Source organism: Chiloscyllium punctatum, chromosome 24, assembly GCF_047496795.1.
Source record: "Chiloscyllium punctatum isolate Juve2018m chromosome 24, sChiPun1.3, whole genome shotgun sequence".
NCBI lineage: Eukaryota > Metazoa > Chordata > Chondrichthyes > Orectolobiformes > Hemiscylliidae > Chiloscyllium > Chiloscyllium punctatum.
In genome coordinates this window covers 15,256,653-15,269,487 of record NC_092762.1, presented here as the reverse complement: position 1 = coordinate 15,269,487, position 12,835 = coordinate 15,256,653, and the positions used below count along the sequence as shown (strand labels likewise).

At 45.4% G+C, this 12,835-nt stretch overlaps 1 long non-coding RNA gene across 3 annotated transcripts in view; it reads right to left on the bottom strand.

The window, feature by feature from the left end:
* Nucleotides 1–12,835, bottom strand: part of LOC140494371 (uncharacterized) — a 40,497-nt gene that overhangs the window by 18,337 nt on the left and 9,325 nt on the right. For 2 of the 3 annotated variants that reach the window (XR_011963935.1, XR_011963934.1), the window contains exon 3: nt 8,276–8,384. This is a non-coding gene — a long non-coding RNA (uncharacterized lncRNA). Of the gene's footprint in view, nt 1–8,275; nt 8,385–11,710; nt 11,898–12,835 lie in introns of those variants that run through there. The other variant, XR_011963936.1, reaches the window with a different exon arrangement.

Sequence of the window (12,835 nt, the reverse complement as noted above, 5' to 3'; positions counted from 1 at the left end):
TTATTGAGGAATAAATAGCTACAATATTTTAAAACCAAATTCATAAACCTTGTGTTAAAGATAAATGTTAAATAAAATCCATCAAACCATCCCTCACTGAAAACTGTTGTGGAGGTGCAATCTCCTGGAGAATCCCTGCCCCCTTCTTCCATGGTTATATACATACCTGGGAGATAGCAGCAGGAGACCATTCAGCCTTTCAATCCTGCTCCACCATTCAATGGGAAACAGCTGACCATCCAGCTCAGTCTCCTGTTCCTGCTCTGTTCCAATCCCCTTTCATGACTTTACCTTGAAGAACTATATTTCAGTCCTCCTTGGGCTTCACTGCCTTTTGTTCCAGTGACGTTGTTGTGTGGGTGTAGGCAGGGGTAATGTGATGGTGCTGCCTCCTGGAGGATACACTCAGTATCCCTCATCATCCTGCAGTAACATCAATTGGGTTTCAGCAACTAGAGATAGAACCCATTACCAGGATATGGGCATCACTGGCTCAGCCAGCATTTATTCCCCATCTCTCGTTACCCTTGAGAAGATGGTCGTGAGCTGCTGTCTTGAAAAATTCGCCGTCCATTTGGCGCAGATAGACCGACAATGATGGGAGGGAGAGAGAGTTGCAGGATTCTGGCCCAGTGATTCTCCATCTTTGGTTCTTCTAATTCTGGTTAACTTTATCATGATCGGCAAATGATGTTGAGAGTTCAGTCTGCAAATCTTCACCACCTAGCACCCTGTATAAAGGAATATGTACAGATAAGAAATTCAGAGCAGACAATTCTAGTTTCTCTGGAATATCTTTTCCCCCTTTCTTCCCCCAAAGCTGTAACCCTCCAGCCCACTTACTCTCTCCCACCATTCTAACTCTACTACCTACTAATGTACACCCTCCCCATTCTCATGGAGTTACTGATAAACAGGTCTATGCCACCACTTGCCGTCCCTAGTTAAAGTCTGCACCCTTTCTGGGTTCACTTCCTTTCCCTTCAGTTGCTGCAAGTCAATAATGTAACAGCAGAATGAAACAAAAGGAAACAGAAAGGGAGGTGGCAGATCCTGGACAGAAGAGGAACCTTCAGTCTGGGAGAATGGGTCAGATCCTTCCTTGTTTCTCATTGGTCGATTCCAGTGTTATGACAAGTTAGGAATGGAACTTGGTCCCATGTGGGTGTGGTGACACTTTGACCCTCCAACAGATCAATACTACAAGCAAATACGTTCCTCCTCCAGACAGAATATGAAATACTTTCCACTAGTTACCCCAAAGCACATGCTCCAAAACTCACCCACATTCTGTACTTGTGCAGTGCCAGGTTTGCCCACAGACGTGTGGTCCCTGCCTCGGAATTTGGGAGTTGCAGTCCCCATGCAGCCACTGGAGCCCTGTCTCTGGAACGTGAATGAAAACTGTGGGATGGAGGATGTTCTCTATAGGATCCCCATTCAGACACATGGGACATGTGGGCTGTCACTGGGATTTCCTGAGACATCAGCTTAGACAACCTGATTTCTGACGTAAGGATCATAGATTCAGCCAATTGGGGGATAGGGAGGTTAATAAGGCACAGTAGGTTTTAAGCAGAGGTGGCTCAGTGGCTAGCACTGCTGCCTCACAGCGTCAGGGACCTTAGGCGACTGTGTGGAGTTTACACATTCTCCCCATGTCTGCATGGTTTCGTGCAGTTCTCCAGTTTCCTCACACAGTCCAAAGATGTGCAGTTTGGGTGGACTGCCCATGCTAAATTGCTGATAGTGTCCATGCACGTGTCGGTTAGACAATTAGCCACGGGAAATGCAATGTTACAGGGTCTGAATGGGATGCTCATCATAGGGTTGGTGTGGGCTCAATGGATGAATACCCTGTTTCTGCACTATAGGGACTCTATTCTATTCTCATGTGGAAGAATGTCCTTGTCTCAATGTGTTGTGAATCTGTGGAATTCCCTATTCAAAATGCGGTGGATGCCAGGACAATGAGCGAATGTAATGAAGAGATACAGATGCTGAATTTGCAATGAGTTGAAGGGTGAGAGAGAGAGCAGGTGGGAAAATCCAGCTGAGACCGAGGTGAGCTCAATCGTCACTGTATTACATGGTGGGGCTGGTTCTCCTGTGCCCAGTACTTATCTTCTTACGGTAATAACTGGAAAGCTGAATCCAAAATTCACCTCCTTCACCAAAGGAGATTTTCGGAAAATGACAGATAGTCAGGTGGATTAGCATTCCAATCTTAGATAGTGAGGAAGCGTGTAGGAGATAATGATTTTGCAATTTTAAACTGAAGGGAGACAGTGATTTATGGTTTTAGATTGTGTTGTACGTTCGCAGTGTCCAGAATACTCTGTTGTGAATATCTATCCTGCACTTTATTACAAAGACAAGGTCTCTGACAATGAAAACCAAAACACCCAGGAAAGATCGTCTCACCTCGTAATCTGATAAAAGAATTCTGAGAAGTCTGGTTGAACTTAGAACACAGATGGAAAGCTGAAAGATTAGAACCACTCCCACGATCCAGTGCTTAAAACAAAAGGAGAATACAATAGGATGAGGCAGGAGTTGGCTAATGTAGACTGGAAGCAAAGACTTTATGGTGGGAAAGTTGACGCACATTGGGGGAATATCAAAGCAATTTTTTGAAATTCTCAGCAAAAGTATATATCAGGGAAAGGGAAGGACGGTAGGAAAAGGAGTAATCTGCTGTGGGTGGCTCAGGAAATAAGGGAGTTTATCAAACTGAAATAGAATGCACACAGATTGGCAAAGACCATGGAGATTAGGAAAACTTCAAAGATCAACAGAAAGCGAGATGGGATTGGGGGAGAAAAGTGATGAGTAGCTATCCCCAGGGCCAGAATAGTAGTTTACCCTGCTAGAGGGGAACCTATTGTGTGGGGAACATATGGCCTCTGTAATTGTTGAAGCACTTAACTGTTACCATAGAGATAATCCTGATCAAGTTAAAAACCACAGCACACCCCAAAAGCTTGTACTTCCAAATAAACCTGTTGGACTATAACCTGGTGATGTGTGGTTTTTAACTTTGTTCACCCCACCACCGGCTTCTCCATATCAGAATCCCGATAGACAGCCCCACTGAAACTGAAGTGCCTGTCAGATACTTGAGGGAGCCACAGGGGCGTGGGGGAGGGGTGTGTGGTTTAACCACAAAGTGCTGAACTGAACTAGACTTTCTAACTGCCGTTGCCATGGAGATAATACTGAGAGACAGTCTCTATTCAAGGTCCCAAACCACAAAGGTATAAGAATGGGAGCTGTACATCAGACAGGTGGGGAGTTACCTGATGCTGCCTGGAGGTGTTTTGTATGTACACTATTCATACAACTGCCATATTTCATCAATAAAGACTCAAAGAAGACCTCTCAGAGTTCTGTGCCCAGTTATTCCTATCCAGCAGGGTTCAGGAATATGAGCACACAGCAGTCAGTCTTCACAGTGGAGGATACGAAGAACATGCCAGTAATTGATAAGGAAACTGAGGAAGGTGAAGACCTAGATAATAACCATTATCGTGAAAGAGTTAGAGCTGGGCAAGCTAATGGAGCTAAAGGTAGATAAGTCTCATTGCCCTGATGGAATACATCCCAGGGTACCAGAGTTAGTGGGAGAAATAGCAAATGCACTTAGGAGTTGTAGAATCCTACAGCAGAGACAGGCCCTTTGGCCCAAACTGGCCCATGCCAATCAGAAAGTCCATCCACGCTAACTCCATTTCCCTGCACTTGGCTCATTTGCTTCTGACCCTTTCCTATCCATGTATTTGTCCAAATGTCTTTTACCTGTAGAGAGTGTTCCTGCCTGAACCACTTCCACTGCCAGCTCATGCCATATAAACACCACCCTCTGTGTAAAACAGTTGCCCCTCAGCTTCCCTTTTATTCTTTCTCCTCTAACCTTAAACTGATCCAATCAAGCCGTCTAATCCTCGAGTTCCTGGGAAAAAGACTGAGTGCATTCACCTTATCCATGCCTCTCATGGTCTTATACCCTTCTAGAAAAGAACCCCCTCAGTCTCCTCTTCTTTTAACATAAAATCCTCACTTCTCCAACCTCTCCCTATAACTCAGACCCCTGAGCCCTGGCAACATCCTTGTAAATTGTTCTGCACTTTTTACAGTTTAATAACTGAAACCTACATTACATTCCTCATATTTCCAGTGTTTCCCCGCGGGGCTGGAACCGACGGGACAATGCCAATGGATTACAATCCATGATCGAGAATGAACTCCTTTACAACAATCCCGTTGTTTCTGATTTACATCTTCCTCAGTTCTTTTGGTTTTAATTTCCCGGGAGTTTGTAATTCAGGTCCCACAGCCTCTGTCCCAGTCTCTGCTGTCTCTCCCAACCCCAAACAGTGACACTGCACCTGCACAGCTCATGGACAGGGGTTGTCTTGCTGGCCACACCCCTCATTCAATCCCATTGGCTGCAGGACCACACAGATTCTCCTCCCATTGGTCTGGAGCTGCCGTCAATCAGCCGGGCACCATTGTGATGAGAGTGGAGGGCTAATCCCTCTCTCTGCCCTGGGATGAGCTTCATCATTCACAGTGAATGGGGCAGTATCACAGAGCACAGGGCCTGGGGACTATTCATCCCATTGGGGCTGTATTCTCTCCCTCTGAAGATGCTGCAAATCTGTCCCAAGTCCCCTCCCATGTGCCCAAAGCCCCTCAAATCTTTCCTTAAAAAGTAAAATTCTAAGTCTGTTTCAGAATATCTGCTGAATCTGTGTCGTTCAGACTGTTCCAGATTCTCAGAACTTACTGAATAAAATAGTGTTCACATCTTCACCTTGTATTATTTGCCAATTACTTGAAAGTAGTTACTAAAAATTGTGACAGTGTGAACAATTCCTCTCTCTCTCTCTCTGCAAATTCAAGACCTTGGAACCAAATCTGCACCAGGTCGAAATCACTGCTTCACCTTCTCAGCTCCAAGGATAATTATCTGTGCTTCAGCTAGCTCTCCACAAAAGAGAGGAATGCATCTTAATTTATTAAGATCAAAGAAACAGACCTTCAGTCCAATTCGTCTGTGCCAACGAGGAATCCTAAACTAATGGATTCCCATTTACCATCTATTGGCCTGTATCCATCAAAACCCTTCCTACTCATGTACCCAATTGGAAGCCTTTTAAATGTTGTGATTTTATCAGCCTTCACTACTTCATCTGGTAGCCCCTCCCATACACACACCACACTCAGCTTGAAAACGTTGCCATTTCGATCCCTTTTAAATGTTTCCCCTCTCAACTTAAACCCAGGTGCTCTAGTTTTGGACCCACCTAACCTGAGGAAATAGGACCCCGGCTGCTCACCTTATTCACACCCCTCGTGATTTTATAAATTTCCATGAAGTCACCTCTCAGTCTTTGACTCTCCAGAGAAAATAACCTCAGCTCATTCAGCCTCTCCCTGTCGGCCAAATACTCCAATCCTGGCAATGTTTTTGTAAATCTTGTCCAAACCTTTTCAAGTTTCACAACATCCTTCCCAGAACAGGAAAATTCAAACTGAAAACAGAATTCCAGAAGTGGCTTAATCAATGTCCTGTCCAGCCACAATATGACATCCCAGCTTCTGTATTCAATGCATTGACCAATAACGGAGAGTGTTAATGGAGTCCCATTTGCCAGCGGTTCACCCTTATCCCTCTAAATCCTTCCTCTTCATGTACCCAATCAGATGCCTTTTAAATGCTGCAATTGTACTAGCCTCCACCCCTTCCTCTGGCAGTTCATTCCATACTTGCAATGCCCTCAACATGAACAAGATGCCCCTTAGATCCCTTTTAAATCTTTTCCCTCTCACCTTAAGCCTGTACCCTCTAGTTCTGGACCCACCAAACTTGGGAAAAAGTCCCTGACTGCTCACCTTATCCATGCCCTTCATGATTTTATAAGATCACCTCTCAGTCTCCAACACTCCAGGGAAAATATTCCCAGCCTATTCAGCCTTTCCCAATAGCTCAAACCGTCCAATCCTGGCAAAGTCCCTGGAAATGTTTTCTGAACCCTTTCAACTTTCTCAACATTATTCCAAGAACAGGGAGATTGGAATTGAAAGCAGAATTCCAGAAGAGCTGTAATCAGCGCCCTGTACAGCCACAATATGACATCACAACAGCTGCATTCAATGCATTGACCAATAACGGGGAGCGTACCAAATGCTGCATTCACTCCCCCGCCTACCTGTGACTCTACTTTCAAGGAGCTATGAACCTGCCATTCCAAGGTCCCTTTGTTCAGCAACGTTCCCCAGGACTTTACCATTAAGTGTATAAGTCCTGCCCTGATTTGCCTTTCCAAAATAAAACAGCTCACATTTATCTAAATTGAACTCCGTCTGCCATTCCTTGCTCCAATGGCCCATCTGATCAAGATCCTGTTGTATTCTGACCTAACCTTCTTCACTATCCACTACATCTCCAATTTTGGTGTCTTCTGTAAACCTACTGACCGTACCTCTCATATTCGCATCCAAGTCATTTATTGAAGGGCCCAATATCCATCCTTGCAGCACATTGCTGCTCACAGGCCTCCAGTCCGCAAAGCAACCCTCCATCATCATCCTTTGTCTCCTACCTTCAAGGTAGTTTTGTAATGGCTTGTTCTCCCTGCATTCCATGTTATCTAACCCTGCGAACCACTCTGCTTTGTGGAACCTTGTTGAATGTCCATATAAACAACATTCACCGCCTGGCTTAATCAATTTTCTTTGTCACTTCAAAACACTCACTCAAGTTAGTGAGACACAATTGTGCACGTACAAAGCAACATTGACTCTCCCTGATCATTCCTTACCTTTCCAAATAGATGGATATCCTGTCCCTCAGAATTCTTTCCAACAACTTGCCTGCCACTGACTTCAGGCTCACTGTTTTCTTGTTCCATGGCCTCTCCTTACCACCTTTTAAAAATAATGGCACCTCACCTGTCGTTATCAACGATACAAATACCTCAGGAGAGGCCCAACAATCACTTCCCTAGATTTCCAGAAAGTTCCAGGATACACCTGATCAGGTTCCAGGGCTTAATCCACCTTGATGCGATTTAAGACATCCAGTACCACCTCCTCTGTAACATGGACACTTTTCAAGTCATCACTGTTTATTTCTCCAAACTCTCGAACTTCCATATACTTCTCCAGTAAAAATGAAGTGAAATATTTGCATATCTTTCACACCCCCTGTGGTTCCATAGACAGCCTTGTTGACCTTTAAGGGGTCCTATTCTCTGCTCCAGTTAATCTTTTGTCTGTGATATATTTGTTTAATCTCTTTGGATCCTACTCCAGGACATCCCAGAAAGGCCGACTTCAAGGACCGTAATTTTCCTCTGACTTAATCAACAATTCCCTCCAACACATACCCTCCACTTCCCGCACCTCCGCCTTTACCCCACCCCTCCAGCCACAATAAAGAAAATAACCCTGCGGTCTTCACCTTCAACCCCACTAACCTCCAGATACAGCGCATTAACCTCTGTTATTTCTGCTACCTAAAGCCAGACCCCACCACCAGAGACATATTTCCCTCTCCACCCCTATCTGTGTTCCGCAGAGACCATTCCCTCTGCGCCTTCCTTGTTCGGTCCACACCCTCCCAACAACCCATGCTCCACACCCTTGACCCTCCCTTACCGCCGTGGGAGATGTAAAACGTGCGGCCACACCTCCATCTGACCTCTGTCCAAAACCCCAAAAGGATCTTTTCACATCAGGCCTGCACATCCCAAAACCTCATATACTGCATCTAGGCACTATGGGAAATTTAACATGGTTCATCCAACTAACCTACACATCTTTGGACTGTGGGAGCAAACTGGAACACCCGAAGGAAACCCTCACAAACACTGGGGAGAATGTGTCAACTTGAACACAGGCAGTCACCTGAGGCTGGAAACAAACCCAGGTCCCTGGTGCTGAGGAAGCAGCGCTAACCACTGAGCGACAATTCTGTGGGATCTTTGGTGTTAATGCGCTGCCCCACTGGTACCTCAGTCACTCACCCTGCCTCATTTCCGAAGTGGCAGTGATGACGGAGTGAAATTATCGCTAGATTGTTAATCCAGAGACCCAGATAACGTTCTGGGGACCCGGGTTTGAATCCCATCATGGCAGATTTTGGAACGTGAATTCAATAAATATCTAGAAAAAATAATCTAGTGATGACAAGGAATCCATTGTCAATTGTTGGAAAAACCAATGTGGTTCACTCACGACCTTTAGGGAAGGAAAATGCCATCCTTACCTGGTCTGGTCTGCATGGGACTCCAGACCTATAGCAACGTGGTTGACTCTTAACTGCCCTCTGGGTAAACGCAGCAATAAATGCTGGCCGAGCCAGTGACAGCCTCATCCTGTGAATGAATAAAGAAAACAGGTCAGGTTTTGTTCCTTCTCTAGTAAGTACATCCCACCAACTGAATCTGAAATGTTCTCGTACACACTGAATAAATACCTTTCCATCCAAGCCCTTAACACTACAGCACTCCGAGGCCATGTTGGTAAAATTAAAACCACTTGTCATTGCAGCCATATTATTCTTTCAGATAACTGAGGTCTCCTGGTAAAATTGTGTCTCAATTCTCCGCTGACGATTGGGAGAGAGTCTATAATACAATCCCAGTAAGATGGTCATCCCTTTCGTATTTCTCAGTACCAACCAAATAACTTGCCTGGATGTACTCCCAGGAATATTCTCCCGAAGCCTAGCCATAATGTTATCTCTAATCAAAAACACCTCTCTCCCTGCTCTGTTGGCCCCTTTCTATCCTTGCTATAACATCTATACCCTGGGAACATTAAGCTGCTAGACCTGTCCATCCCTGAGTGATGCCTCTGTAATTGCTGTAATATTGCTGCCATATTCAAAACCATACCCTGAGCCCACCTGCCTGACCTGTCAGGTCTCTTGCACTGAAATAAATGCAGTGCAACTGGTCCGTCCCACCTCACTCTGTGACTTGCTCTTGCCTGCCTTGACAGTCTGACCGGTGAACAGTACCAGCCTCAGACTCACCTCTTTGCTCACTATCTCTTTAGGATTACCCCGACTCCCTCACTGGTTTAATGCCTCCCGAGTGGCACTAGCAAATCTTCCTGCTCGTCAGGACCCCAGGCTTTCCCCTTCCTATGCCATTGGTACCAATTTACAATGTCCTCCCACTGGTTATTTTCCCTTTTGAGAATATTATTCTCCCTCAGAGACATCCTTGACACTGGCACCAGGGCAGCACCACCCCATTCTGATGTCTCACTGTCAGCTGCAGAAACAGCAGACTGTGCCCCTGACTAGAGAGTCCCCTATCACCATCGATCGTGTGGAACTGGATATATCTCACATTATGTTAGAAGCCAGTCTCAGTACCAGTAACTTGACTGTCAGTGCTACATTCCCCTGAAAGTCTATTACCACCTACATTTTCCAAAACAGTATACTTGTCGGAGATGGGGATAGCCACAGGATACTCCTGCAGTACCGACTTACCCCTCCTAGCTTTCCGAGCGGTAAACCATCTACCTGACTATCTGCAGTGTCCTGCATTCCTGAGACTGCCACCTATCACACCCCCCAGCTCCTCTCAATTCCTCACTGCCTTTAATGACTCCTCCACCAATCCATGCGTTCCAATAGGATTTACAATCACACTTCCTGCAGACAATCATCAGGATAATTGAAACTCTGAGGTAAAAACAATAACTGCAGATGCTGAAAACCAAATACTGGATTAGTGGTGCTGGAAGAGCACAGCAGTTCAGGCAGCATCCAAGGAGCAGCGAAATCGACGTTTCGGGCAAAAGCCTTTCATCAGGATGAAGGGCTTTTGCCCGAAACGTCGATTTCGCTGCTCCTTGCATGCTGCCTGAACTGCTGTGCTCTTCCAGCACCACTAATCCATCATTGAAACTCTCCCTAATCTCCCACATCCGACAGGAACAGCACGCCACTCTACAACAGGCATCTCTCCACCTTAACAATCTACAGACCAAGACAAAGGCACAGTCTAACTGCTCAAAAAATACTGCCCGAGAATAACTTAATGCTTACATTTCATATCTTAAACATTTCATCAAGAGACCCTAAGACATTAAAAAGAAATCCTCACCTTACACACTATTGTAGATTGAATAAAATAAAACCGACTAAGATTGTTATTTGAAGAGACTGAAACTCACTGAGCTGATCCCCGGCTCTGAGTACTTCCAAGGGTGAGGTCTCTCTGAGGGCAGCTGTGAAATGTCTCTGTTTCTCTTCTCTGCCCACTCCATTTAAAGAGAGGTTTTTAACTTCACAGAAAGTCAGCTCAGAGAGGTCACTGCTTGGTTTTATTCACTGGGGTTTGCTTTTGCTACCCAGACCAGTATTTATTGGCCACCTTTACTTGTCTTGGAGAAAGTGGTGGTTAACCGCCTCCCTGAAATGCTGCAGTCCATGTACACCACAGTGATGTTTGGACAACAATCCCCCTCTGGCCCCACAACCCTCCCTGTCTCTGCAATCCCCCTCCGGCTTCAGAAATTACATGGCCGTGGCATAAGATTTTTATTTGGATTCATTTTTGTTTAATAACCCACCCCCCCCGAAAAAAAAAGTGAAATATTTCGCCCTCAAACAAATTTCTGTTGATTGACCTTTTGGAGAGGCTGACACATGGACGTTGCAGTATTTTATCTCAAATTGTACACGTAGAATGATGGAACTTTATTTTAAACATTGCTAAAAAGGAAGGCAATGGCTTGATGGTATTCCTGCCAGATAAGTGATATGTACAGTGTTCCGAGGATTAGGGTTAGAATCCCAACATGGCGGATGGCAGCATCGGAATTCAATACAATCTAGAATGAAAAGGCGAATGATAACCATGAAACTATTGTTGATTGTTAGAAAACCCATCTGGTTCACTAATGTCCTGTAGGGAAGGAAACGGTCATCCTCACCTGGTCTGGCCGACATGTGACTCCAGACCCACAGCAATGTAGTTAACTCTCAACTGCCCTCGGGAAAAGTACTTGAAAAACTGATAACAAATACTCCGCAGGTATCACTTAAAAACTGGCTGTTCCCATTGGGACTGTGAATTTCTGAAAGGCCTGAACTAAAACGGAGTTTCAGCTTCACATTCTCCCTGTCTCACCTCACTCTGTTTACACCCAACTCCAAAACACTCTCATTGAGCCAAGCAGCCCTCATAGTGCAGCCCTGTCATTTTCATTGTCTGCTCACACCTACACTGCCCTCAGCCTCCTGTACTGTCCAAATACAACTCAATGGGAACTCAGGGAGAGCACCTCATCTTTCAATTCAGCCCTTTGTAACCCCAGAGTCAACATGGACTTCAGGAGTTTCTGAATGAACAGACAGTTGTCAGAATCTGGAACATTCCACCCGAAATGGTGCTGGAATTTTAGTCCAAAAGGATTTTTAATGGGAAGTTTACAGGTAATTAAAAATATGAAGTTTACAGGTTAACATCATGAAGTGGGTGATTGTGTCTAAATCTGACAGTTCTTACAAAGAGACGAGGTGTAATTTGGATAAATCTGTGCTGCTCTCAGGCTCCTTCCTCAGCTGTAGGGCCCAGAACAGAGCAGATACCCAAAGGGTGACCCAATCATGAATTTGTACATCTTTCTTCTTCACAAAAATATTGGAGATATCGTCCCACAAACAGAACAGACAAACCTTTCTCCTTCCACAGTTAAATGCCAATGATATTCAGATCCTGATGGCCCCATTGACTGTAAAAACTTGCTTTTGAGATCCCAGCCCCAATTATTCTCATTTAATATCCTATGAAATGAATTCACAAAACAAAACTCAGTCAGTACAGGAAGAATATAAAGACATACTTTTTTCTTGGTATGTGCTTGATGTGTAAATGCCTCTTTTCAAGTTGCACGCCCCCCCCCCCACCTTAGGAAGGGGACATGCACATATGCCTCACTTTACCTTACCCCCAATAAAGATGGCGGCCATATCCCAGGACCTTTCACCGCCTGAGGGCCGCAGCCATTTTCCCATCTGCTGCAAACGGGGGATTAAGAGTTTCTAGTTCAGACTTTCAAACCGCACAGAGGGTAATTAAAACTTCCCAGTCTAAAGTGACTCATTATCTCCCTGTCTCTGAGGCCACTCTCCCCTTCCCTGTTTGCGTCTCCCACATTCACCGACGGCCGTGTCACGTGGCGCTGCACAGGCAGAGTTACTGGTGACGTGTCATACCACTGGCCACGCCCCTCATTCACTCCCATTGTTTGGATGACCAGCTGGTTCCACTTGGTCCACCAGTCCCACCACCTTTTCCTATTGGTCCGAAGCTTCCATCAATCAGCTGGACCCCATTGTGAGGTCAGTGGTGGGATCCTCCCCCTGTCTGAATCAAACCCAGAAGGTGTATGGATGGTGTCAATCAGGAACAACAAGCAGAAGGTGCTGGGAAAGCTCAGCAGGTCTGGCAGCATCTGGGAACAGAAAGCTGTCCAGTGGCCCTTCCTCAGAACCGATGGGAGCTGGGAAAATTAGAATCCTGACAGTGTGGAAACAGGCCATTCAGCCCAAAAGGTCCACAGCGTCCCTCCGAAAGGTATCCCACCCAGACCCATTCCCCTACCCTATTACTCTACATTTCTCCTGACTAATGCAACTAACCTACACATCCCTGAATATCATGGGAAATTTAGCTTGGCCAATTCAAATAACCTGCAGATCTTTGTACTGCAGGAGATAGGGGTTAAAGAGTAAATAATAGGCAGGGACAGAACCCAAAGAGAGACTAGAACATTTGGAAAGACAAAGGAGTGGATTACG